The 27,942-nt window shown below is 26.8% G+C and overlaps 1 protein-coding gene across 1 annotated transcript in view; it reads right to left on the bottom strand.

Moving 5' to 3' along the window:
• LOC112689538 (metabotropic glutamate receptor 2) overlaps positions 1 to 27,942 on the bottom strand; it is a 310,121-nt gene that overhangs the window by 224,925 nt on the left and 57,254 nt on the right. The gene's annotated exons all lie outside the window — the stretch shown is intronic.

Here is a 27,942-nt window from a genome sequence, read left to right as displayed (position 1 = left end):
TTAAGATTCAAGGTCCATTATTTCTTGTTTGCAAGAATATTTTTATGAAACTACATGGCATATCATTAGATCATGTACGTAGAATTCTTATACAAAATAAGATACCCGAGGACTATAGAGAAGAATCGTAGTGGCAATGCAATCTCTGGAGAAATGTGTAGAAAAATGTACGACCATGTTCAGAGGTGTAAGGTAAAATAGACTCATTGTGGTGGGAAACCGAAGCAATATTTGAATGCACGACTTGATTTTGTACAAATGCATAAGTTTTTTATAAATGATCATCCAGATTTAGAAGGTATTGTTAAATATAATTTTTACTATACTTATTTCAAAGAAAATTTTTATTAAGCATTTGTGCACCCTCAAGCAGATGTAGCCAATGTAAATTTTTAGTTACGAAAATTAAAACCTCGAATTTGTGTGATAATGTTAAATGAAATGTTGCAGCTGAACTCATAATACATAAGGGAAGAACAAAAAACTTCTACGTCGAATTAAAAAACGCTATAGAAAACACTAACGATAACACTTACGGCATTATGCTTAAATTATATGCAGAGTTTACCACTACCAAACATACCTGTCCAGGAAGTTTTTTATTTGAGTCAGCTTTGGGTCAATGTATTCTGTATTCACGAATTGAAAAACAACAATGCCAAACCAAATGTGTACCATGAAGGAGAAGCAAAACAAATCGCCAGATGAAGTTTTCTCATTTTTATGGCATTATATTCAGAATGAAGTACCAAATAGTACAAAGAAATTATTACTTTTCAGTGATAGAGCAGCGGGACAAAATATGAACTACACATTTTCGATGTTTCTGCTAAATCTATGTGACAGTCACCGGTTTGAAACTATTGTTCACTTTTTTCCTAGACGAGGCTACTCTTTTCTGCCTTGCGATCGTGATTTTGGCTCGATAAAGGGCCTGTTGAAAAAGACAGACCGTGTATACACGCCACAACAGTACATTGACCTTATTTTGAGAGCAAGCAAGTGCAGAAGGTTTTCTGTGCATAAAGTTCAAACTAATGAAATCCTTAATTTTAAAACCTGGTGGCCATCTTTTATAAAAATAACAATATTTCAGACGAAACGTCTGGTAGAGGAATCTAAAGAAAATTAAATATCATTTAAAATATCAACATTTAAACATTTTATTTACACCACTGAAAAATTAGAAGTATGTAAAATAAAGTAATAATTTAAAATACAATTTTGTTCATTAAAATTTGATCAATATTATTATTATAACTTATTTTCTAATTATTTATACCTCATATTAATCATTTGGTTAAATTAGGAGAAAACAATTTAAAAAAACAGTGCCCGGTAAAGTTATTTACCGCTTAAACCCCGTATGTGTAAGTTACAAAAAACATTTTTTCCTTCCTCCACTATGTCAAAGAACTAAAACTGCACTATAATCTGAAAGAGAGAGTATTATTGTATATTTTAGTAATTTTTGGAATTAAAAAAAAAAATTTAGAACCGTGATATAGTTTTAATTGATTATTTCAAAATGTATAAAAATAGATTTAGGGGGTTTCTGGAATAAGTGATTCAATTTAATATAATACATTATTTTATATTTACTTATAATATATATATATATATATATATATATATATATATATAAAGGCAAAAAAGTAAAAAAAGTAATAAGCTTCGACATCAATGAATATTAGTAGTTTATAATCAATCGTTGATTTTATATTGTATATAATTTACACTTGAATTATTATTTATAGTATCACACTACTTTAAGAAAATAATCCAAGTGTATACTTTGAACAATCTCTCCATCTTATTGTATGCGAATTGTGCATAAAAACAATATTGTATCCAATGTTTTAAGAATGTGATATATAGTAATTTATTTAAATCATAATAATAATATATATTATAAAATATTAATATTAACTGTTTTTATTGTTTATTAAATATATAAAATTAATCTTCATATACTTAATATTCTATTCTGATGAAGGTATTCTCTTAGAAAAAAAAAAAAAATTCTATCCATATACAATATAGGACCATTAAATAATAAGATATAAACTCTATTATTATAATAAGAACTTATATTTCATTGAAACTATATCTCATATATATTTTTTTTATTTTAGTTACAAATATGATTTAAATCAACAATATTCTAACTACGTAAATTGTAACTTAAGTTTTTACATTATCTAAGAATATTTAAATTTAATATTAAATTATTATTATTATTATTTTTTGTTATTACAGTTAAATTATAGATTTTATAATCAGTTGAATAATGTATTTAAAAAAGTGTATTTTTTTAAAATGTATTTGTTCCTAGAATTATTTATATATATAAATATATAATACGACTAGTAAATAGCCATTTTGTGCATATTGAGATTAAAATGTATTCAATTAAATAAAAATAAAAATCAACAAATTATTAAAAAAATTAAAAACTGCCTAGTTAATATGTTAATATATACATACATAATTCAGACGTTTAATGAATTACTTTTGTATAATTATATGCCTTCAGTCCAAATTAATCAACGCCATCACATACGTACAAAATAAACATCCAAGCACGAATGTTTTCAAAGCATCGAATAATTTTATTATACTTTATTATACTTACTAGGCTTTAAAGTGTCTGTACAAGTATATTCAATTTGACAAAATAATTAAAGGCCAAGAGTAACAAAAGCTAACCATAGTGCCATTTACTATTTGCTTCAATTTTCCCAAATTTTACTAATTAAATTGGTAGACGTATCTCCCAAATGTGTAATGGGTACTATATTTTTAGATATTCTAAATTATTAGCAATTATAAATAGTTATAGATAAAAACATTAAGACTCTCGAAAAAAAAATTGTATCATTAAGTATTTTATATAATATTTCGGACTGTGAATTTTTATTTTTTTTATTTTAAAATATAAAGTTCAAATTAAATAACCACAAAAATATGGTCACTCAAATGAAAACTATGAGTAAACAATTTTCATAATTTCGTGTTGGACTCAAAAATTGTCGAATTTTATTATAAGTTCTTTTACAATGGTCTTCTATACGTCTCGCAGAGTATATCCCTAAATATCCCATGAGTCTAATTAGATACTATTTTCGAAACTCAAATTTTACCGGATTACTGACGCAAAATAATAATTTATGAATACACACATGGATAACGTAACATATAGTAACTACTATAAAACTCTATATCACTATTTCTCAGCTGCATTTAAAAGCACGATTATTATTACGAATGAATATTTAATCGGTAAATTCGTGTTGACACGTTTATATTACAGGAAGGTAGTTTAGTCATATACGCTGTACCCATTATCACGTATCTACCCTACAAAATCATGTATTATCGGCGGCTTAAACAGTATTCAATAACTGCCTTTGGCTCAAACTCATTAACTTCGCTTCCAATTTAGCTTCTTGCTGGTCATATTCCATCTGGCATAAAAAAAAACCATATAAACGATCGTATTAATATCGAGAACGTATCCATAGATCTTTGCAGATTATAATCGAGCTCGAATTAAGTGGGAGGTCAAGGGAGGCATGGTCCTGGGACTCACTGATTTTGAGGGCTCATGATTATCCCAAAAATATATTTCAAAACCGTTTTCGAAAAAAAAAAAATTAATTTATAGCTCGAGTAACCCATAAAGTACTCTTTATATATATATATATATATATATATATATATATATATATATATCGAGTGTATAATACCTAAATTATCACATTAATTTATCTGTCTTATATATATATATATTTTTTGTATAGTATAAACTTATAAATAATAATATAATTATTTTTAAATTCAAGTTCAAAGGGGACCCACTAAGTGAATGGTATCTTCCGGCCCTATTGATCCTTAATCCGGGCATGATTATAATACATAAAACTTATAATAGATGTTTCTATAACTGCACTTGAGGAAAAAATAAAACTTTAAATATATTACCTTTGAATTTAATACATTAATTTTCATTTCGTAGGGTAAATTTATAATTTAATTTAAATAAAACTCTTTTCATTCTTATCTAGATAAATTTAACTAGATAACTTATCTAAATAGATTTTTTGTCATCTTTTATCTTATGTAGATAAATAACGCTAAATCTATCTATCTAATTAATTATCTAAGCTAACATTTAATATTTATCTAGATAATTATCTGTATTCTTGCCAAGATCAGAGTTATTTTTATTCTTGTACGGAGACGAATCCAACAAATCAGAGATCATCAAAATCGGTCCAGCCGTTTTTGAATTATAAATTCTGTAAATAACCTAACTTTCTTTTATACATATAGATTTTGTATTCATAATCATAATTCGTGTATTATTAATAAGTAATTATTATTTCTTGGTATGACATTTTGTTTGTATTTTCATGTCGAGAAAATATTTTTGGTATTTTTAAACTTAATTTCTTATTTTTCCACGGAAGTTCCAATTATAGTAGGTATTTGATTTTAGTATACACATGTAACTCATATGCTAAATAGTCATTATTTCACTCTTGGAACCCGTAAAGTCGTAACTACTTATAGAATAATGAAAAATCATCAAATTAATATTATATGGAAAACAATATTATTAACTTAAAATAATTTTATATATTTTCTATATTCATCCTGATATGTACAGAGCAATTTTTATTTTTTTTTTATGTAACATTTTAGTGATTAACTATCATATCATATGATTATAATTGATTCTTCATAGATATTATTAGAATATGAAATATTGACCAAAAAATAACATTTTTTTAAAATATCTTTTTTTTCTTATTTAGATAAAAATTAAATTAGATATTTTAATTTTTTATCTATTATCTTTATCTAGATAAATTTTGACATATTATCTTTCATCTTTATCCAGATAAATTTTACATTATCTATTCCTAACACTGATTACAGTTGAAATATTCTCTTTCGAATATTACATAACAAATACTATTCAGTTCATCAAGAAATAATGTCACATTTTCATTAAATGAGTATATCACTTAACTCCCGTAAATACAAAACAATTCGTTTTCTAAGTCTCATCTCGACCATTCTCACAACACTTATAATACAACCGTTTGTACAAGTACATTTTAAATATTTCTTCAACTTATTATTTAATATTCGCTCGTTATCACCCATCTTTTAAATTTATTTTTTATTTTAATATACTATTTTATCGAAACATTATTTATACTGTAAACTGTTACTTTTCATATTAAAAACCACATGTAAAACCCTAAAATGATGCATCAAGTTACTACACTTAAACTTTTACCTAGAAAATAAAAACCATATATTTTGTAAGCGATACACACACACACATACACAATTAAATGTGTTCACATACTTAAACTTTTATTAACTTATATATACGTAATATTTCTAAGATATAAATAATACCTGTAATATTATACAACCGTAATACTTATGTGGGCATAATAATTTTGACAGACTAGAGTGCAATACGAAAGACTATGCGTTGAACATATTAGCTCCTATTTTTCATAAAAATTCGTACTACACATTTTTTAATGCACAATTATATGATACAGAGCCCCTCTATCCCATTTTTATATGATTATAATTTTTAATACAATATCAGTAATCATTTTTAGTAATAGTTTTTTTTTTTTTTTTATCAAATATCAATCCCGTATTATTTTTTAAACTGAAAATATATTATTTTTGGTTTAAACGTAAAGACTATTTACAAATTACATATTTTAATATGAGATATATAATTTAAAATTAAATAAATATATTTAAATCCTCATCAGTTGTCTTGCTTAAACTGGCTTCTGGAAGAACATCTTCATAGTATTCATATTTAATAGTATTTAGTAGGTGCACACTTATAGTTTTGGACTACATACACTGTGTCGGGGTTCACTAAAAAAATAGAGGCTGGAATATATCTTTACTACGTATAATAGTTATTTAAATCGATACAGACAAGTTCTTCCAAAACGCTTGATAATAATATAGCGTATAATGATACGGAACGCGTAACCATTCACTTCAACACATAGACTACATTATATGACCTTTTACCGTAATCGTTTGATTCCCGTTTCGCTTTGATTAACGGTGCGGATGTATTGCAACAAGACAAATAAAATGGTTTTTTTTTCGAAGAAGAACTTAATTACAACGTGTCAGAAAATAGTACGAACGTGTACGATATAAACATGTACACGAATACCTACTAGTGTCGTCTAATGAATTCCATTTCCGACTTAATCCCTCAAATTCTACGTTCTACAAAAAATGACTTACATCTGTTTCAATCTGTTTCCGAAGTGTTTCATCGTTTAAATTACTAAAACGTAACAATCGACAAGAGTAGCATTTATTTTAATTTTTTTTTATTTAAATTTCTTATGACATCTCAAATCTTGGTAACGTAACGTAACTTTATAATGGTAGTAGGATTCCGTTCCAAATATTAGCCTTAATATATTTCTTCTTCTGTAGTCACATTCCCGAGAAGTAAAAAATTATCAAAAATAATGCCTTTAAGCGCTACAAATTTATACCATTCATGTGTACAATAATATGTTTTCAAGTGTTAATACATTCAGATGAGATGCACGCCCCAGAGTCGGTCAACCCCTAAATTTATTACAATATACTTCACTGGGCAGTTTTTTTTTTTTGTTGGTACCGAAATATTTTAAAAAACTATTTCATGCGTAAAATAAATTATTATTATCATATTACCATTAACTGCTACTATCAATATTTATTAGTGCTGAAAAATTTACTGTGGGTATTACAAACAAGTAAATAATCAATAAAATCATTGAAAAACTCTTCCTCAAAGTCGTGCGGTTTAGCGATGATGATTTTTTAACGAAATTATAAATTATACATTTTTTCAGTATAATAATAATTTATCTCTTTTTTTTTTTTTACTTATATTATAGAATATGTTATAATAAAGTGAAAACAACGAATTAATAAATCGTACTTTCTTGGTCGTCATCTCCAAGCGTTACAAGTAATCAGTATTTACTGTAACGACATAATATGCGATATCGTTCGTACCATTAGGCTTAGAACATTCTGCTAACCTTAATTTCCTATAACATTTGTACCGTTTACTGACGCAAATCAAGCGCGCATTTATTGTGGTCGTTAAGAAAACACGCTATATTAACGAGAGGTTGTGAGGAATTTTATTTTTAAATTACACCTAAACGGTGTGGTAACAAGTGTTCGTGCACATCGGTGTACATAGAAAAGATAACTAACGCTTCAACTATTTAACTTTTCTTTTTTAAGTGAAAACTAGCATTAAAAAGCATTAAAATAAAAAATGGTTCATATCTAAGCAAACCAATACAATAAAATGAATGCACTTGATTTGTTGAGAGAATATGGTGGTTCAATTTTTCCATATACATATTTACAAGATTTTGCAAGTATTAATTAAACTACCAGTTATTTCAAAGTATCCAGTGTGTGATATTTTTTGACTCCCAAACGAAATAAAATGTGCAGGTAAATACCAATGGGGAGCTTAAATATAGATGAGCTATAAATAACTGTTTTTTTTTTTTAATAAACTAATTTATATAGTATATGTAAGCAGCATACAACCATATAATAATACTAATACATATACTAACTATTTATTGACTAGTAATTATGTCTATGCATACAACGCAATGTGCATAAAATAAAGATTATATATATATATATACTATTTCTAATGTTGATATCTTATAAGCTATGTAATAACCGGTAATTTAATATAACGTATGTTTGTAGGCACTCGAGTAATCAATGTAATATTATACTGTTAATTTATCTCATCTGTAAATATCAATATGCAATACTGATGTAGTTGGATTTAACTTTTGAGTCAGCTGTAGATGACTGGTGGTTTTTGTGATGCATGTCAACAATTTCAAACAAAATATTAATTTAGTACTTGCTATACTTCGTTCAATTTTCTGACGTAAAAATAACAAGAATTAAAAAATGAATATGGGTATATATTCAAAAAAAGTTTTAAATTAAATAAAGTAAGAAATGCATATCGATGAATAGTTATGAATATAAAATACTTTGACATTATTCGATAATGGGGTTCTAACAAAAGTATTATTTATAATGATATAAATCATGTACATATTATTATATATGAGTGTATAAATTATTATTATCAATAAAAAAATATAATAGGCATAATGTATACTGATTATATAGTTTATTTGAAAAGTATACAAAAAAAAAAAAAAAAAATTACTAACAAACTTTTAAATTTATGTAGGGTGAGGGAGTGTGAAATTCTTAAAAATCTACAAGACTAGATAAAAATAATTCGGAACCACTATATTATTATTATTGATTTCAATGTGTATTTTTGCTGTTTTCCTAATACATTTATAGTATTAATAAACTTAACCGTCGTCATACGTCTTAGTGTCCGTAATACTGTTTAGTCGACGGGACTACGACGATATGTGAGACTTGTGTATATGCTATACGGGAAAATTCGATGAACTTGTCCCAGGTATGTGGGAACGAGGGTCTTGGCTCGCTCCACGGTAACGAGAATCCACCGTGGTTAACCGACACGGACCGGACAACGAACAAGACACCGGAAACATATGTAAAATCCTTCAAACAATGCTGTACTCCTGCGGTTAATGATAAAGCAGTTATTTCGGTAAAAGTCCATTAAATGCAACGACATATTATAATACAACAGTGTAGACGATCCAATTTTCATTTAATCCGAAAAATTCATTTTCTAGTACACATAACACATAAACACATTAAAATGTTATACGTGGGGTTTGTACCTGTTCAAAATAATTCAAATGCAACATTTGGAAAAATATTTATTAATTAAAACATTATGAGGTATATATATTATGGCTAAAATTCAAAACACGGTTAAAATTCATACTATCCGGATAATGTGCATAAAATCCCTATTAGATGCATAACGTAAACTTTTAACATTTAAAATCATAATTCCAAATATTTTTATGATGTGAATACCGTACAAAGATAATATGGAACTGTCTATCACTACCATTGATCTCATGATAATTTGTCGTAATCGTTTGATGTTACCTATATGAGTAAAACATGAACGTCTAAAACATAATGAGATCAAAAAACAATTCGTACGTGTGTTTTAAGAAAGTAATTGCGAAAAGAAAACATAATTCGACTTATTTATCACAAAAAAAAATTATTTATTTTTTGTAAGATAAATGGTAGTGATAAATAATTTCATTATTTGGATTATGTGCACTTTAGCCATGTTTCGGACTTCAGCTGTAACATATACACTCTTTCGTGATTTTACCTATATTTGAATATTTTTATGGCCTAATGGTTTTAACAATAGTTTTGAATTTTATTCTGAAAAGCATTTTGTTTAAAATGTATACTTATTTTAATTATCCATATTAAACTATTAATACTTCAGCAAGTTAATGTAATGAGGAAATATTGATTTATTTTATACGTAAACTCATGTATATTTACGGTAGTATAGTAAAGTAAATATTAGCTATATAAAATAAGCAATATCTGCAAGACAAATTATTTACCAAATTACCAAAATGTAATACGTATCATTAACAATCTATTCATATGTATTCCAAAATGGATTTAAATATTATTATTACAAAATTATAATTTTAATTTTAATTTCTCAACATGTATCACATATCATTATAAATATAATACTATATTAGTACATACTTTAAAGTTTGAAAAAAAACAATATTTAATGTTTAAAGTTTAAACATTAAATATTTTTTTTTGTCTATGATAAACTTTATAACTTTAAAACTTTAATATGTCTGCAACAATATTTTTATCTAGTCTTTCATTCGATTGAACATTGGATCCAGGAGGCATCTTAATAATAAGAAATATTCTCGATGATATTTTTTATTAAAATTGAACATTAAGTTGTGTTTTGATATGAAAAAAAAAACGTTAGTTAATGAAAAAAATATGAAAATATGTACCCATACCTCTTTCATTTTTCAAAGCCGTATTTGTAATATAATTGTTTCTTTTTTCTTTATAAAAAAATTAATTTAAGTAATAACAATACAAAATAAGTTTTTTAAAGTCAAGCCTGAATCAAAAAGTCTGGATAAAGAACAAACCTCAAAATCATCAAGTTCGTTTAAAAAATACAACTAACTAAACAAACTCTAAAAGTTTGAGTTTGTTAAGAGTTTAAGTCTAGCACACAGGTCTATATCGATCCTCTGGGCTAGATTCGGACTTGTAAGGGGTCTATGTCAACGAAAAATAAAATTGGGGATGCATCATGTGTAAATAGGGGTTCACGAGAGTTATAAGTCAAAAATGTGTGTCGTAAATTTTACGAAAAATATGTGTGCTAGAAGAACTGATCGGAATAAGTACTAACGATGAACTTAAGGTACAATTTAGAAATGGGAATAAGCAGTTCTATCTTCAGAAATCTGTTAATTTTCCTGCTTTATGGAGAATCGCAAGACAGTTTTTGATTGATTTTTCGTCATCATAATGCGTGGAAAATGTTTCAGCACAGTTGTCAATCTTCTTACAAAAAAAAAAAGAAATAGACTGGAAATTAATGATAGAGGAGATATGAGGTTAAACCTGTCTAATTTGAAGCCAAATTTTTAAAATTTACTATAAAAGCATCAGGCTTATGCTTCCCATTAAAAATAAATTTTTTTAACACCAACTGTTTGAGCCATGTGTATAGTATAGTATGTTATCAGTCCATATTAATTTAGTGTGATGCATAGCGGTGCAATTCACAGCTGCAGTTTCATACCTTCATGCGTGACTTAACAGTATTGTAATCGCACCGTTATCGTAATATGTAAACTATCGTTTTTAAGTGTTTTCTAAAGTATAGGTCTCTTTCTGTTCGTGTTTGTCAATGTGTACACATTAAATAGGTAAGTGTTTTCTAAAGTTTTCGTCATCATTCCCGTTTACAGCCATCTTGTTTAAAACCACGTTTCTTCTTGTTTTTGTATTTTGTCTCCCATCTGGTAAGTGGCGTTCAGTAACTTATAGTTACTAGTATTTTTAAGTATACATTGTTTTAGATTGGTCACTTTCCAGCGGCTTTTATGAATAGCGTGGTTTTTCATCGTCGTTTCATATTATGCTGTGACGGGATTTGTGAGTTCTTCGTCAATAACTGCCAACATATGATTGTGTGTGTACGGGGTCAATTTGTACCTTTTATTGTATTAGTTTTATTAATTACTATCCTCGACACACCTCGTGTGTCACCGTTGTACGTGAGTATAGGTCGATCATATTTTTGAGTGTTTTATTTTTAGTAACGGTCGACGGACCCAAAGATTCATTGATATTTATATTGATTATGTGCCGTGTGGGCTAAATATTATTATAATTATATATTCATTTATTTTATTTATTGTGTGCCGTGTGGGTCGCACATTTTTTTTGATTTACTTATTCACATATTGATTTATTTAATTTATTTAATGTGAGCCGTGTGGGCCACACCTTTTGATTTAATTATATTATTTATTTACATTCATTTATTAGCTGTTCCGTTGTAGGGCCAGCTCATTATTTATTATTATTGTATTATTATTAGTTAATTATACAGTCCATTACAAATTTATATTTATGTATTTTTATTATTTTTCTACTACTTATTGTTTTTATAATTAAGGTGAACAAGACAGCGCTCTATTATTGTTGGGCACTTGCCGCGTCCACACCAATCTTGATTTTTTTTCTATGTTATTATATTTAATTTGCATTTTTTATCGTTTTAATTACTAAAAAATTGATTTTAATATTTTCCTTATTAAAGAAATAAAGGTATTATTAAAAATAACGCGTTTTTTATTTAAAAAAAAATTCATTCCATAATAAAGCCTATTCAGGTGAGCAGTTCCGTGTAAGTTATGAAAAACACTTAGATGAGTTTGTAAGCATTTAATTTTAGGGGTCTACGAAAATGGAAAAATTTGGCACGTGGTCTACGGGGAAAAAAAGTTTGGGAACCTCTGGTCTAGCATAATCAATATATTATAATGTTATTATAAACTGATTATATATTATAAATATTAAAAAAAAATGTAATATAATATGTTGAACATTTTGCTCAATAATATTAGCAGTTGAAACCTATAATCTTAAATAAAAAAAATTAATAAAAATAAGAAGTACATAAAATATTTAATTAACTGAAAAACTACCCTTTTTTGCATACAATTGTTAACCTTTGTTCGTTAATAAATTTAAAATATTTAAACTGACAAAAGATTTATACTCAATTTCGGATACAACTTTCAATTTATTAGATTTTAGAACTATTTATTTTCCATTATTTTATAATACTTTTAAACATAAAATTATGACTAAAATATTGCGTTATGAGTATAATAAAATATTCACTTATGAATAACAGGGCTTTACTAATTGATAGTTGTAATTTTAAACAATATTAACTTTACACCAAAATTACTATGTAAGTCAAACAAACAAAAACAGTTCCTTCGCACTAACATTTATATAAAATTAATTATAAACAAATTATATTTTAGCTGAACATTTTAGTTAATATAATTTTCGATTGATCAGTTAATCAAAATAAATACTGTTTATCAAGTACAATTAAAACGGAGAAAGTGTGTTTTTAGCGAATAAAATAAATATCAACATAACGTGTATAAAGGTCATGGCCGATTACACCTTCAATATTATTTGCATTCAATTATTTTTTCAGTGGAATATTATTTTTATTTGATCGCATTGCGAAATGTTTTTGTTGAACAGCATTACTATTACTCAGCCTATATTTTCAACCGAAAGTGATAATACTCCATCTAGTAGATGAACACTTGATTAACTTCATAGTCACCTCATTATCAAACTAACTTTTATAATTTATTCAGAATGTTTTGTGAAAATATATTGACTGACGTTATTTGGTGTCATGGAATCTAAATAACTCTGAAGCTCTTAAATAAATAATTATACGTCATACCAATCTCGTGATTGGTCACGTCATACAAATTCAATTACGTATGAGTAAATTTTAAAAATATTTTTTACTCGCGTTTATAATTAGTTTTGAGCTAAGTTTTTCAAGTAAATAGAAAGATTTAGACAATTAAAACATTTAATATGATGTTTTAAAAATATTATATACTACGAGTACTTGATAAATCTTGAAATATTTTAATTATTAACTTCAATTAATTATTTTTTCAATATAAATTATGACAAAAGTAAAAAAAAATTACATTTTTAATATATTTTTACTAAAATAAAACGGAATGGTGTAATCATATTTTTAAATCATCATAAATATTATAACACCCATAAATGTCTTTGTGGATGACTTATTTTATTTAACTTTTCATATTTTCTATTCACTTCTCACTTCAATAAAAACTTATCGTGAATTTTCTTTATTAACATAATATAGTGTATATTTCAACAGCCAAAAAAAAATAAATAAAATTATGAACAGTTAATATTTTAAAATTCAATAAAGAAATCCCAAAATGAATGAAGTTGCTTAAAAATTACATAATATAAAAATTGTTCCCATACATTTCAAAACTTTTGAACAAATTTTTGATTCGGTAATTTTTGTAATTCTCTGAAAGCTCTAAAATAAAGTAAATGTTAACTTCTTATATTACTACTTGAAGTATTTATCCAACGTTCCAGTGGAAAAAATTACCTTTGGTACTGAATATTCAACTCATATGACAGTAAACATTTTCATCGTGTCGATAAAATCAAAATCATTATGATTGCTATATATTTCAACGAGAATGTAGTGTGATTTTTAATATAATAATTAATAGGTGGTATCAGAAATACATATGTCTATCAATATTTGCTTGAAGATTATATTCTCGTAAGTAATAATATATGTATTTACAAACGCAAATATGCTTGGTATTGATTTTGATTGGTTGGCTTAACTTAATACAATGTATTATTTATTTTAGCAATAAAACCAAAAACCAACGGACATTTAAAATGGCTACACAATACACCTAATATACGAGTATATTGATTTCTAAGACCCATTTATACGTAATGGTCAGTCTTTTCACTATTTTTTCCTTTGTTGGCCAATATTCTAACCCAGTAAATATTATTCCAATGGAAATTATGACGGTGTCGTATTTTGATTGAATAAATCACGAAATAGAATTGAAAAATCATATCCGTTCTAAGTACACCCTTCGATTACTTCAAAAGTTAAATTAAATATTATTAGAATGAAACTGCACTTATAGATAAACAATATTATTTCAGGGTCGGCAACATTAACGAACAAATAAATACATTATGAAAGCGAGTAGGGAAGTACTAATACTTTTATCAAGTTAAAATAATGTTGACCAAAATAATCGGTAGCAGTATCGGTAAAGAGTATTAATTGTATGCTCGGAAAAATGTTTGATGAGGTTCTACGTACATTGTAAAATCAGAAAGACTATTCAAGCTATGGTTTCATAGAAAAACGGTGCCCTCAATAACCGTCATATGACGGGCGTCGATCAATGACCTTAACGATGACGAAACTGTGGTTACTCATAAAACGGTGTTGACGGCTAACGGTCGTACATATTCACTAAATTGTCGATTATTCACTTGGGTTGTGTGATTTGTGACTGTATAAAATTGACGAACTAGATATAAAATTATTAGTAGTGTTAGTCGATTACTCGACTTTGTAAAAATTTTCGAGTTAAATCGAGTACTCGGCTTGAATTGACAAAAAAAAAAAGTTGTTCTTGTAAATATGAGTACTCACTTTTATTCGACTTTAATCGAATTCTCGAGTTTATTTCACTATTTTATTGAAAAATAAATGTTAAAAATATAAAGAACTGGGAGCCGAATATTTCTGATAGAAAATACTAAGAAGGTTGATAGATTACCAATACACAACAGCTGTTAGGTAAAGGCACTGGTTTTCTAGGAAACCATAGCTGAACATTGAATACAATTTTCTTATAAAATTATTCGGATAACATAGGATTTTTTTTTTATATATATATAAGGTTCCAATAGCAAAATTTTTTAGTAAAAGTCATTATATGTTACATATTACATAGTTTAAATGTTAGGATTAAAATTACAATATTATATATTACATATTGTATAGATTAGGTTAGGTTCAATATTATAATCTACTAATACGATTACTAATCGCGTAATATTTGTAATAGTTAAAAATGTGATAAATGTCAGAGTTTGACTTTCCTCAAGTGCTTCTATTATGTTGAATGGAATGGTTGACAGACATATATTTTATACACTAGTGGTTCTCAACCTTTTTTTGTTCACGGCACACTATTATTCTCACAAGTTTTCACGGCACACTTATGCACTTGATAACAACAAAAACATTGGCTACGCATTAAAATATCTAAATTGGTTAAAACCGTACAGTTTACCAACATATGTCTTACCTGCACAATTAATTTACATTTAACTGCCACAGTTTCATCAATAGATATTTTCAAATAACAGACATTTTTCGCGTCACACTTAGTCAATCTCCCGGTACACCGGTTGAGAACCACTGGTGTACACTAATCCACTATGAAACATTGGAATTGTATGTCAAAAATTAATAGGCTTGCATTATAGTATTATCAATTAAAATACATAGTAATTATAAATTTAAATATAAACATTTATTTTTTTATATATACTAAATTATTCGATGTTGTTGATGCCTAATAATTTATTTTTTGGACCTCTACCTATACACCCTAAACTAGGGTATTGATCAATGATATGGATTCCACAGCTTCCATTTAACAAGCTGACAATATGAAACGATATAAAGAAAATGTTTTCTTTTTATTGGATTCGGAAACAGATTAAAAAATACACACGTTCCATGGGCCAATGAATCTAAAACTCGATTCTTTTATAAACCACCAAAAAAAAAAAAAAAACTGATATATAAATTATGGTTAAAATAATTCAATCGACAGACTTTTTACTCAAAGGAATTCATTTAATCTAGATTTATTTTTTAATGATCTAACTGATACAGCATGATTCTAGTTATTAAATATACTTATTGCTTATTTTTATTTAACCTATATTACAATAAATAATTACCTAGTCCGTTATAGATCATAAGTAGGGCTCAGATTTTAAAGCATAATAAATAACAAAAAAGCACAAAATTATTTAAAAAAAAAGTAAAAATGAAGCATATTTATTTTTAAAAAAAGCAAAAAAAAAAGCATGAAAAAAATTAACATAAATTAGCTATAATTTTATAAAACTGAATAAAAAAAATTGAAAAATTAATTTAAATGAGAAAAAGAATTTATTACCACGTATTTGGCAAGATTTTAAGAAGTTAAACTGACTCTATTGTCTGACAAGATGTTTTTATACATAGAAAATGACTGCTCTATATCCACCGAAGTAATCGGTGCGTACTTCGATATCGATGTTATACGATTAGTGAGTACTGAGAGTAATTTCTATAGGCTATATGCAATAGCCGATAAGCTATTAACTTCTAAGCTGTGTCTGTAGATCGATAGTCTATACGTTTAAGGTCGTTCCACACTAATGGTAAGGTCACCGTCCGGCGATGGGTAAAATATAATATCTATATTTATATTAATTTTATAATTATTATTGCGGGTTTTCACATTTCTTATAAATTATATAAACATTTTTTTCATTACTATAGCATAACAAACAAATAAAAATTCCACAGCTAGAATAACTGAAAAAAGCAAAAAAAGCAAAAATAAATTTTTTTACTTCGAATTACATTAACGAGAAACGAATTTATGTATAAAAATTAGATTTCTATCTTAAATATATAAAAAGAAGCATTTGCTTTGAAATCCGAACCCTAATCATAAGCAATAAATTATTATTAATTCAGGTGTTCAATTCGTGAAATGTTATCCACATCACGAAATTGCGTGAAGTAGATAAACCTTTTCGCGAGATGAACAATGACGCAATATAGATACAATATATACTTGAATCTCATAGAAGCCATTGATTTTAATATGTGAATAAAATGTTGGAAAAAAGTAGTGTGCTAAAAAACAAATGGTTCATATATACATCAGATAGCGCTATTTAGTCATAACATACTACCTACCCACTTGGCTATTATTTTGACCATTTTATGAACAATTTATCAATAACATTTTAATATAATGGTATATGGATTCCATATAGGTTAATTTTAAATGCAGATTATTTTTTTTTTTAAATATTAAATTATATTTCATAAACCTATAATAAATCGTTCCGTACATAAATTTAAAATTATGTAATGTTATTCAAATGTAGGAATTTGCGTATATATTTGTTTTCAAGACATTACAATATTGTAAGAGGAATATTATTTTAATGTATTCCAACCGTTATAAATACAAGTGTTATTTTAATACAGCTATTATCTTGTTTTAACTCGGAACATATGTTAGGTATAATTAAAATTAAGATTAATTTGTTTTTCTGAAAAAATAATCCATATAAATCATACTATGAGTAGAATAATAGCGTTGCTGGCCGTTTTCTGTTTCAATAACGTTATTAACGATAAAATAAATAGTTATTTGAAATATATTTAATACAAAAAAATAAATAATTACAGTACTGTAACACGGTGTATAAAAATATAATATAACCAATTGAAAAAATATCAAACTATCTTCTATATTACGATAGGTCGTCAAGTCGCATGAATGCATATCGCTTGATTAGCCCTGAAGTTAACATAACGCCACGCAAAAAAAATAAATAATTATTTAAAAAAAATAAAATAATAAAAATATATACTCGTATAATCCCACTTCGTCTTTCTTGACCAGCTTTTTGCTGTTAACTTCAATATTAGAGTTAACTTTTCCATTACTACAGACATATAAGGAACTGCATTATCTATATTCTAAGTCGGTTTATTGCGATCGATTCTTACGTAAGATATAAAGATTTTATAAAACTCAAAACTGACTTGAAAATTAAAATATTGTAAAAAACAAACGTACAAATATAAACAATGATCTTTATTTTAGGTTTCATATTTGATTAGTTATCATAAATATCAATTAGGTTGTCTAGTTCAAAATGGAGCACTTGCTTTTTCATTGGAAATATGTAATAAATATACAATCCAGTAAATATCGTTATTACAATTATATATAATTGAGATATGAACAGATATAAAATGACGTAATTTTCCTTCTACCCCCTCCCACCAATTCATCTTTAATATTTTACATATGGATCAGTTTTGTCTAATATTGAACCTAAAAACACGAAATCGTTCCTACCAAAACATATATTTGGTACGTTATACGTTTCCAAGACGGGAAGACATCACATTCTTGGGTGTGACATCCTATTAATTAATCCTTTTTACGCATAGTATATGTGATTCGTTCGTAATTATTAAACCTCGTCGAATGTTACAACTGTATATATTATTATTATTATCGTAATCCACGAACGCGTTTCAACGTTCCGTCCGTCGATGACGTGTCCGTATCGCTGTCAATTACGAAAGTCACGTAAAACAGTGTCATCTGTGTTACACAAAATATTTGCAAGGGAATAAAACAGCACCCGGACGAGAGAAACGTGACAAAATTATGCGTGTAGGACTCGATTTCGTATCGTTTCGAAATATTCAACAAAATAAATCGCACACCATTGCAAATATGATATGATAGAGGTGAAAACATCAATTTCGTCCAGCCAATAGTGACGAACAAAATACAAAAAATAAAAAAAAAACGTACACAAAATAAACCTACGTATATACCGTGAATATTATTATAATGTTTCGATTTAAAAGAACTCTCTTCGATATGTCACAAGTAACAATTCAGAATCGCAGCCGTCTATCACAACGTTTGAATATTTCAATACACCATTTCAATATCGATGCATCTCGGCTTTAGTTCGTTAACTGAAAACATTGTTCTGCTGACATATATTTTCTGTTAACACATTCAACTGGACATATACATTATCTTTGTGCATACTTATCGAAATAACTTTTATATGGATCCCTCCTCGCCTATCACGCACAACTCTGATCATTTTCGTACTCAATCATTCGCTACCAATAATACGACTGAAACGAACTTTAGCGCCAGTGTACGTATCTTTCCTGATATGGGCTCTTTAGTCTTCTCGTTTACAAATGTGTCTTGTATGTTGTACATGTGTGCGTTAACTGTTACGTATAATTACTACTCTTATCGTTATTTAATAACATTATAAGCCAGGAACCAACCCGTTTCGAATAAAAAAAATGTAATTAAATTAAGTATATACAAACTATTCCAACAGATTTATTATCATAGACGTTTAACGAATATTTGACCGCGACCAAGTTCGTTTTAGTGATGATTACCTTAACTTGGACCAGATTTCATTATAAATGTATGATTTGAAAACCACAGCAAGTGAACGGATAATGTATAAAGGATTTATATAATGAGCAATATATACAGTTTGCGGGATCATATGACAGTTGACAAAGATTATACGTTTTAGCATATAATTCTATGAATTTTCGTCTAACGATAATTGTAAATATATTTCAAATCCGCGATTGAAAAAATGTCACTGTGACGCACTTTTATATTAATTACGAATCGTGCGTCCCATTTTAATTGTTATTTTTATCGTTTTTATTTCAAATACAAATGTAATTTTTAAGAAAAAATTACAGAAATCGCCACGCACACGAACATATCTTAGTCGGTTTTTGGTAACAAAAGTGTATTATTAATTTGAAATCGGAACTCTAATGCATCGGTTACAGAGGTCGAATGTCGATTCCGGGTCAATCTACCTAAAAACGATCGACAGTTAGTTAAAAACGGCTTTGAAAGCTAATTTTGATTGTATTTCTCGAAAACTAATTTCGAAACTCTTGAACCTCTTTCCTATTACAATCAAAGTGAAACTATCCAAACACAAGTAAATGCTGCATATTTAACATTTAACGATTTTCCCGGAATCACATAAAAAACTATATCAGAAATAAATGAAAAATCATCAACGTGAAACCAATTGGACCGATGTTATATGTAAAATCTAATTACGTATAAATAATACGTATATGTATATGTATACAATACATGGAAAACAAAACTTAACTAATCGACGTAAAGCACTTAACTCCGATAAAATGTTATAGTCCTGGTAGATAAACTATATTTTAATAATGCTTTTCGTAATTGATCACCATCATGTACACGTTAATATTATAATTATCCACTCGACAAATTTTTTACGTTAATCCTCAACTTAACAATAATCCAGAAATCCCATGATTATTATTTTTAAGTACAAATACCTATAGATTTATTTTTTGATTATTTGTTTTTAATGAATAGTTTTTAACATATATATTTAAGCATAAGCTATAACTAATTTAAATTAATTGTTTATTTCCATATCTTAGTGATATGTACAGTAACTATGGATTGCTTCAAGCTGCATGTCCCCAGCCCCCCCCCACCACAGACTTTCGAATTCAAATTTTTACAGTCGTTTGTGCTTGTTTGTGCTTTTATTCCCGTCGTTTGTGCTCAACTCGTTTCCGAGTTATTGAACTTTCATGGTGGGGGGGGGTTGGGGACATGCTCAGCCCCCCCACTACCTCGGACTTTCGAGTTCAAATTTTTACAGTCGTTTGAGTTTCGTTTGTGCTTGTTTGTGCTTTTATTCCCATCGTTCTTGCTTAACCCATTTCCGAGATGTTAAACATTGAAGGAGGGAGGGGTCTAAGGACATGCTTAATACATTCAAAATATATTTAAACACACTTTTTGTGTATATTGTTTTATCAACACATTTTATAAAGTAAACTTAGTATATGTAAGTAACCAATTTTTTATTTATTATGGACCTGTTCGTTTATTCCAAGTTTGTGCAGATTTGTGATCAAATTTCGGCAGAAAATTTTGATTTACTTGGGTTTTTTTTTCATACTTTAAGTAATGACCAACATAATTTTTTTAAAAATGAATTTGCATACAAAATAATAAGACCTTTTCTCTTTGTTTATATTTGAGAAAACCAAAACAATACGTTCATTATTGAAGGATATCTATTTTCCAATTTATAAATGCCAATCACCTTTTTTAAATTAAATAACATTCAAACAATTATTATTATATCATTAGTTTTTTACACAGCATATATTTATATAATAAAATATTTTTCATATGACAAATTTTCTTAGGTATACTTTTAATAAAAATGTAACCATTTATTGATTTCTTGAAATATAAAGTAATTCTACAATAAATATGAAAGTATATATATATATATATAACATTTTATAAAAGGTTTAAATTAAAATTACAAAAAATATTTTACTAATAATAACAAATTTGATATAGGTATAAGAACATTTTAACATTAATTACAAACATTAAAAAAAAAAAAAAACAGATATTATAATAGTTATTTACGTAAAAATTAAAACGTATGAACATTTTAATTAAAAAATAAATGACACATTACAGTTTTTAATTTTTAATAAAATTTTAAATTAAAACATTAATTAATTATTTAAAATACTTTATTTAAAATGCTTTTTGACTTATTCAAATTAAACAAATATACTAACATTAGTAACCTAATACTTTTTTATTTAGTGTACAGTATGAATTGACAGTTAACATTTGTGGATGCTCTTACGTATCGTGTGGAATGCAGTTGGTCATTACATCGTTCCCATGTATTATTAGTTTCCCTCCAATTGTATGATACATAATGCCCAATTGCATTAATGTTTTTGGATTTTGGTATTATGAAATTAATAATACCTCTGAGTGTGAATTTGTTATGTAGCACATTTATTGTTGTTGGAATGTCACTCAAAACGACAGTTAATTCAAAGTCTAATTTTTTTTTCCCAACTCAAAACTTTGGAAAACAGGTTCAATGAAAAAATGTTTTCCAAATGTAAAATTTGTTTTAAATTTTATACATGGTCCGCAACGTGCCAAAAACCATTTTTGATCACGGGATGGTGAAGATAATATAGTAAAAGAACTATTGCTATTACTGATTTATTCATCCTCACGACATCAACAGATTTTGTTATAGAATTAATAAACTTGTATTAACGTTTTGTTGATATTTTATATCTACTAAAAGCAAACCGAAGATGGTTTGCGTACTTATGCAATTTCATCAACCATGTGTTATTTACTATTATAAATTATAACTTTTTAACTTTTTGCTAAATAGACACCAGTCTTGTAAAGTATTCGAATACTTTTTGAAGTATTTATATGCTATTCTGAATACAATTTATTTTTTTTATTTTTTAAGTATTTTGATTATTTCTTAATTGTATTTTTACTAAAATTTAAATACTTGTATTAAAATACCATAAAGTATTTTATTACTTTTAATTTATTATTTTTAAAAAAAAATTGATTTTGTTGAAAACTAATATTATGTTTTTGTATAGTAAAAGTAGGTAGGTAATAACAATGTTACCACACTAAATACCACATTACATTTTATATAGTTTCTGTTTTGGAATTTTTTAAGAAAACTTAAAATCTAATAAATTTAAAATAATTCCATATTAACAGTAATATTACCAATTTTTATTATATTTTTTTCATTGAAATTTAATCATTATTAGTTAAAATATATGTGAATGCAGAATGAAATATGTGAACATGTATTTATCTCTAAATAGTCAGACATGTTATAATAATTGTTAAAATTCATGGAAAGTAGTAACATAATAATTACCTATACTGGTGTACAATACATATATATATAATATAGCATAAAATTAAAAAAATACTTGGATTTGTATTCAAATACTTTGTGAGTATTCATAAAATACATTTTTATAATAGTATTTTAAAAGTATTTTTAACACTTTTTATTCGAATACTAGTATTAGTATCTTAATACTTTTTCAAAAGTATTGTTTACAAACCGTGTTTAAGGTTAGACACGTAGGTACCCATAAGTTTCAGTACGAATTCGCAGTAGCCTGTCAGATCTAAAATTCCGTGGCCGGATAAAATGGTCGCTTAAACGTCAATCCAAATTTAAAAATGACAAAATAAAAAAGGTTTCATACAATTTTAAAAACGTGTAATGATATTATCATAGAAGTTTTTTCAAAATGAAAATTCATCAATAATTATTATATCACTTCGGGGTTTTGGTGAGAAGAGCTCTTATTGTTTTAAAATACACGTAAAAATATCAAATATTTAAATTTTTGTACGCAAATTAATTAAAAAAAAAAAATAAAGTGGGTCATTATAAAAAAAATCCCAAGTAAATCAGAATTTTCTGGTGAAGTTTGATCACAAATCTGCACAAACGTGGAATAAACGAACAGGTCAATAAGAATAATTGATTAGTGGGGAGGCTAAGTTCTTAGGCACCTCCCTCCTTCAATGTTTAACATCTCGGAAATGGGTTAAGCACAAACGACGGGAATAAAAGCAAAAACAAGCATAAACGACTGTAAAAATTTGAACTTGAAAGTCCGAGGTAGTGGGGGGGCTGAGCATGTCCCCATCCCCCCCACCTTGAAAGTTCAATAACTCGGAAACGGGTTGAGCACAAACGACGGGAATAAAAGCACAAACAAGCACAAACGAAGCACAAACAACTGTAAAAATTTGAAGACGAAAGTCTGTGGTGGGGGGGCTGGGGACATGCAGCTATTGCTTCATTAATGTTCATTTGATACAGTAGAATAATTGATGATATACTCGTTTTCTTAAATTAATAGTGTCTATTGTATTTTAAAGCTCAATATTAATTGAGTTATTCTTCTTCTTTTTCTTCCTCAGCTTGTTAGCTCATTAAGGATCATCGCTGCCATCACAAAACCTCTCCAATTCTTTCTGCCCTATGAGTCATCAAAAATCGAATCCTCTTTTATATTTTTGATGTCTTGAGCAACGATATCCAACCATAAGGCCCTTGGTCTTTCTAACGGATGTTTTTTGTTTATTTGATTAACTAGAACTTTTTTCATTATTTTTTTTTTACGCTCTCCTGACTTCACCAAGACGTTTGCCTTTTATCTATGATATACAATTTGACTTTTAATATAGCTCCTGAAGTTCTTGGTTTTTTCTTCTTTTATACGTTTGCAACTCTGCATTATATCTTGGACCATTTATGCTCCCCAGCACCTTATTTTCGAAGGTAATTATACGTTTGATATTTCCTTTGATCAGTAACCAAGTGTCACTCGCGTATGCGACTATTGATCGTAGATGATTGTGATACAATAGTGTCTTTGAGTTCCGTGATAGTATTTTTGATTTAAATAGTTAATTATACCATAGTAGCATAAATTACCACACTCTATTTGATCATTGATTTCTTCATGCATTTTATTGTTGCTATTTATGTATGCTATTTATAGGTATTTTAATACCCCAACTAAATCTAGTTACCAATTATTTTTAATTTAAACATCAAATAATGAAGTTCATTTTTCAATAACTTTTATTTTCGAATTACAAGATAATATGAAATAAATGAAAACCGTTTACATAAAAAATAAAGGCAATTTTATTGAACTACTAAAAATGTTTGGTGATAAAAAATTAAACCAAAAGCTACAGTGTAGGTATGGACATTATACTAATCCTGAATATTAAAATGATGTAATTAAAGTAATTGCGAAATGTAAAAGACAGTAAATATTAATAAAGAAAATTAATAAATTTAATATTTTTACAATTATGGTTGATGAGACAAAAGATAAATCTAAGAAAGAACAAATGAGTTTTGTTATGAGGTTACTGATTGATAATTTTAATATACATCAAAATTCATTAGCTGTTACCATATGGTTAAATCTAATTCTGAAAACTTATTTAATCAAACAATTAAAATAATCTAAGAAAATAATTTAAATAAAAACAAATGCGTTGCACTATGTTGGTTCATCAGTTATAAGCGGAGCGTATACAAGTATTCAAGAACGAATACACAGTAAAGTGCCACACGTATTATATATCCGCTGCTATGCGCACCGCCTTAATTTATGTTTAATTCAAACATTGCAAAATATACCATTCATTGTAAATTTTTTTAATACAGTGCAATAAACTTATAAGTTATTGATGAATAGACAAACAAGGTATGAATTATTTATTAATATTCAAAAAGTGCTTTAAATTGTTAAGTTAGTAAAAAATATAGGCATATTCAAAAAACAAATTAAATTAATAATAGAGTTCATTTTTAATTTCATCATTTATAATCCTCATTTTCAATATAAATATAGTGATTTCTACTAATATTTTCTTCGACCCAACTCTTTTCTTTCTTGATTTATTCGTTTCTTCTTATATATCGTTGAAGTATATACTGTTATAATATTTACTTGTCTATGTACGGGTTTACGTATTTAAATACATTATTTTTTTGAAATAAAAACAAATATTCATCAACTATGAACAAATAAAAGATATAGCAATATATAATTATTTAAGTATGGTATACAATTTTTAATCATAATAAAAATAAGTACGTGAAAGTTTCTTGTATGCACTTAAATGAAAAAAATACTATAATTCATAATGAACTTCTGATGTTTGTTAAAAAAACCGAAATAATTCATATTAGAATTACTTTTAGCATAACCATACAATATAGCATACAACATGGACATTTGTTAACGATTCTACTACTGATTATAGTACTCGTATATTTAAGCCGACCGTATCTTATTGTTCACTTTCAACTTGTTGTACATAGTCAAATTCTTAAAGTTATGTAATGAATCAAAACTTATCAGCAACCACTTAATATATAGGTTAAATGTTTAATAAAATACTTTAGCTAACCTATGGAAGAATGCGTATGAGGAGGAATAGGAGAAATCACGTATTAAAACTTTGAATAAGTAGAAGTTGTAGCTCATGTCCCCAAAAATAAATAACTTTTTGTACATGTTTGGTACTCCGATGGACTATATATATATATAAACTAAAAGAAACTATAAGTTTCACACACTAAATTATATTTATATGAGCACAATATCAAATACATATCATATATTTTATAATGAGAACATTCATTTTACTGTAGTATGATATATAAATCTTAAATAATTATCACCATTGTAATGTTATTCTAAATATTATGTGGACGGTAGTTGTTATTTTATTATATATGATACACTGCGCACTGACATTTTTATTGTGATATTTATCTGCTATACTTACGTGTATTAACGGTTTATTTCAATTAAAATATCTTTCCGTAGGGAAAAGTATTATAATTTAATATAAATTAACGAAAAATATGAATAAATTCAACGTTGGTAATAGAAATATTAAAAAAAAAAAAAATACTGTCCTCAGTACATTCAAAATTTAACAAAATTAAACCTATTTTCAACGATTCGGTCGTATACAGGTTTTGATTTAAACTACACCTAGCAAAACCGTATCTAAAATTAGAAGATAACTTTCCGTAAACTTCTAACTAACGAGAACTGAATGTCTTATCAAAGCGTATACTCATTATTATTAAAGTAATCATTTATAAAACAATTTAATTTAATCGTAGTTTATTACGAAGCATAAATAATAATGTAAGGTCTTAAGTAAAACGATTTAAATTTAATATATGAACGATTAATAGTGTCACAGATACAATAATAGTATAATGTAAATAAAATTAAGAAAATATTATAATTTCGAATAACTTTCACCATTTATTATTAGTTATATAATATTAAATATGTTAATGTTATCATAATTATAACTTTTTCCAAATAGTGTACGTAATACTATCCCATTTTTCATTATTATCGTCTTGAATGTATCAAACTATATGGGTATTAAGCGTATTACATAATAAAGTTTGAAAAAATAAAAAATGGCAAAACCCTCAACGTCTCTACTTTCGATTAATTGAGTAACGTGGTTTTAACTTTTTTTATTTACTTAATTTATATAAAATAAGAATAAAAATACAGTACAATAATAATTGATACGTTTTATAGAAAAACGGATACGAAATGTCTACTGCGATGGCCACGGACGAGAAAAATCGTTATACGTTACATCCGCTGCTATGATGGTCGAATTTAGGAGACCTTGAACGTAAAATCGGTGGTAAGCACTTTTGATTGACATGACATGTATTGACGTTTTTGGTGTATTTTGAGCTCTGTGTTAAAATATAAATAGCGAAACGCAGTAGTGTATTGACTGGAGTTTATAGAGGATGGATAGATTCGCCAATTGAGTTTCTTATTTATTTTTTATGGTTATATTTAAATTATAACTGTCTTTAATTCTTAAAAATATGACAAAAGTAGCTATTTTATTCTAATCTTATTTATCATGATTTAGCAACGCAATTATAAGGCTGAAAAATATGTGATTTTTGTTAAAAAACTAATTAGTAAGTACATTTAAGAATAATCTTAAATACGCTCATGGAAAGAGATTTTGGTTTAGGTATAACGGACGTTTTTATCATTGATTAAATGTGGCATTTTCTAATTACTATATTTATATATCGTATATTATTGAGTCGATTTTTGCGTCAAACAACACCTAAATTTCTATGGCATTCGAAACGTTATTCTATGATCAAAAATATTTTTCAATTTGACAGGATGATTTGATTTGATTTGAGTTCAATTCGATGGAAGTTCATCTAAGTAGCACAATTGTGTGACAATCACAATTACGCTGTGAATGACAGAAATTGTTGAAAACTTTAAAATCAAAACGCTTGTATTTTTGTCCTACCCAAGAGATCCTTAAGAACTTGCATAAAATATCGCTTTAATTTAAGTATGTCAAAGCCGTTCGGAATAAAGGCAGCTATATTTAAATTATGTAGACTACACATAAG

Source organism: Sipha flava, unplaced genomic scaffold, assembly GCF_003268045.1.
Source record: "Sipha flava isolate LNK unplaced genomic scaffold, YSA_version1 112_pilon_pilon, whole genome shotgun sequence".
Classification (NCBI taxonomy): Eukaryota; Metazoa; Arthropoda; class Insecta; order Hemiptera; family Aphididae; genus Sipha; species Sipha flava.
The sequence above is the reverse complement of the archived record's forward strand: the minus strand, read 5'-3'. Positions and strand labels throughout refer to the sequence as shown.